Below are 3,428 nucleotides of genomic sequence, written 5' to 3'. Positions count from 1 at the left end.
TAGGATTCCCAAAAGTCTTGGGTCAACCCTCCCAAAACTCCCCCAGGATTCACAGCTGTGTGCCAAGATCTGTCACTTTTCTTCTTGTCCCAGATTATATGGCAGTGCGGGCTCATATAATCCAGTTTAAATGAGATAATCTGGGATAAGATCCTGGGATATAGGCCAGTGCAGATCCAGCCTGATCTTGCAAATGAGGAGGAGGAGGAGGAGGAGTATATATGTCCTCACTGTCATATAATCTGGGATAAAATCCTGGGATATAGGCCAGTGTAGATCCAGTCTGATCTTGCAAACGAGGAGGAAGAGGAGAATATATGTCCCCACTGCCATATAATCTGGGATAAGATCCTGGGATATGGGCCAGTGTAGATCCAGCCTGATTCCTCTTGAAAATGAGGAGGAGGAGGAGAAGGAGGAGGAGGAGGAGGAGGAGAATATATGTCCCACTGCCATATAATCTGGGATAAGAAGATGATCTAGGAGTGGGTTTCTTCCTGCACTCAGGAGTGGATGGGGCTTACACATGTCACATACACGGGAATACTACTATAACATAGATTTAAAATGCAATCTTTTCCCTTCCCAGAATGATATATATATATGTGTGTGTGTGTTTGTGTGTGTGTATAACGTGAGTCCCTTTCTGTCTCAAATCTAGAGAGAAAAGTGGGGTGCCAATAATAATAAAATAATAATAATAATAATAATAATAATAATAATAATAATAATAATAATATCAGGGGAATTTAAAATAATAGGGGGGAATTGTGGAAAATCCTTAGCAGGGTGATAATTTGCTTTCCCTGCCCATTGGGTGGAGAGTTCTAGTTTGGGGTTTTGCCAGCACATTGGGATTGATTCCCCCCCCCTCTTTTCCCACCTTCCTCACTTAAAGTTTCTGGCAAAGGCAGAAGGGTTTTGCAAGGGAGATCTTGCAGAATTAAAGCCCTGCAATTATCAGGCTCTCTTCCTTCTGCATGCCCCTGTTTAAGTGCGGGAAGACGAAGTGGTTTGCAAGTTAGATCCTCCACTTTTGCAAGCCCGAGTTTAAGCGCGGGAAGACAAGATCCAGGCTCCCTCCACTTCTGAAGCTGGTTTAAGAGACCCATAGAAAGCAACCACTCCAAAACGGGAAGGGGGATTTCTCTCCTGAATAGCAAAGGTTGGTTGAATTAAAACACTTTCCCATATATCCAAAGGTTATCCGAAGGTATTTAGAGGCATAGGCACCAATGCTTCGAATTGGAAGGTTAATTCCAAAGCGCCAAATCACCTTGGAAACCCTTTTGGATCTATTTTGAATAACGAATTTATTATGATAAACGACATATTCTGAAGATTCGCCCATGCCTAACTGCTATACATAATTGTGAAATCTGAGTTGACTATGTTTATGTACAACTAGAAAGAAATGTGCCTTTGTGTTTCTTCTCTGGAATATGGAAGAACTGTAGATATTTTTGAAATTCTGCTTGCTTTCAATAAAGTCCTAAAACTACCTTCTGCTGTTGCTGTCCATGTGTTTGTCTTCTTAGCTACAATTTGCACTATCCCTTTCCTTTCTTCTTGTTTACAGTTGGCCATGTTTTTACGACAGATGTCACTATAGGTTATTGGATGCTGTTCTGAGTTCAAATTATTTTTTATATACTCGTGGTTTTATTTGGTATTGTACTGTCTGGTTATTTTATGCATTGTTTTAGGCACCTTTTGCCATATGTAATCCGCCCCGAGTTCCAAAAAATAAAGTTATTATTAAAGTTATTATTATTCTCCCCCAAGGAGATTCAGCTGAAGAGTATTGAGTATCCAACTATATTTCCAAACTCTCTATAGGGTTTCTGCCTGCTGCCTTTCATTTTTGTTCCTTTTAAAACCCTGCTAAAACCTGAGGTTAACCAACTACATGCACATAACGAACTGGCAAGTTCCTTTTCTGAATCACCCAACTAGCTCTATAAGGATTGGTGTGAACGAATGTAATGCCGAGACAGAATGAGTCAGATACTGTACTTGAAAATTGCAGATGATCTGATATTCACAGCGAACATCTACAAATCATGGACATGTTGAGGTGCTTCCACATAAAGCTATTATTAAGCAATTATCCTGCCACAGATGTGAAATTTAATGGGTGAGAGTTGAAGAAAGATATCTTCATCTCCCATTTTGTAACATTCCTTTATTCCTCACCATTTTCCTTTTTTGTCATAAAATATCAATTCAGGATGGAAAGAAAGGTCTACATTATTTTAGGTTGTTTTATTACCATGTACATCATCATCATCACCATCACCATCATCATCATCATCATCTAGGTCAGGATATAAAAATATGTCTTTGCAAATCTAGTAGGACTGCAATCCCCATCACTCCTAGCTGTCTTTCCAAATGCAAGGGAAGTTCTGTTTTTAGATTCGGAAGTAACAACAGAGATCAGTTGTGGATAAACAAGCTTTCTTTAGATTTATTAATCAGCAAGGAGATTACATACTAAGCAAGACACCCTCAGGAATGCTCCTAAGTGCCCTGGAGAACAGCAGAATGGACCCCTTCTTTGAAGTTACTGGGTACACAACACCTCAACTCCAGGTTCGTGTTGAAACTCTGATTTGCATTCTAACCTAAGCACTTTTATAGGGTACTAGCTGTGCCTGGCCACACGTTGCTGTGGCAAAGTATGGTGGTATGGGAAATAAAGTATTGAGGAATTGGTGGTAGTTAAGGTAAAGGGTAAAGGTTTTCCCCTGACATTAAGTCCAGTTGTGTCCGACTGCACACTGAAGTGGATTATATGGCAGTGTGGAATCAAGATAATCCAGTTCAAAGCAGATAATATAAGATTATAAATGGGTTATATAGCTGTGTGGAAGGGCCTTGAGTCTACCCTGCCATATAATCCAGTTTCAATCTGATAATCTGTATTTTATAGGCAGTGGGGAAGAGGCCTAAGTGAGGCCTAACTGTGTCTGTCCCCTGGCCTGAGTGGATTGCTAGGAGACCAAGTGGGCGGAGCTTAGCCTTTTAACTGGCAGCAATTGGATGAAAACAATTATTCATTTCCCTCTAATTAGGACTTTATTTTTCTTTTCTTTTTGTTGTATGAACGTAGAGGCATGGATGAGGGGTTGTGCTGCCAAGTTTAGTGTTTCTGGGATGTGTAGTTTTGTTGTTTTGTCCTAGGCTGAAATTTCATTACCCTTTTATATATAGAGATGTGTTTACACCTTAAGATGTGCTGGAAATCACATCACCCTTGGCTATCAATCAATGCTTATGCTGCATCTGGCATGTTTAAGTCTGAACTTATGCCAAGGTCAAACTCCCATTGCCCTTCAAAGTTATCAATCACACCACTATAAGTGTCTTTCTGGGATGTTCCAGGTGCATTATCTTAAACACTTGACAAATATGGATGAATCTCT

The sequence above is a fragment of the Anolis carolinensis genome, chromosome 3, assembly GCF_035594765.1.
Source record: "Anolis carolinensis isolate JA03-04 chromosome 3, rAnoCar3.1.pri, whole genome shotgun sequence".
Classification (NCBI taxonomy): domain Eukaryota; kingdom Metazoa; phylum Chordata; class Lepidosauria; order Squamata; family Dactyloidae; genus Anolis; species Anolis carolinensis.
Note: the sequence above shows the minus strand (reverse complement) of the source record.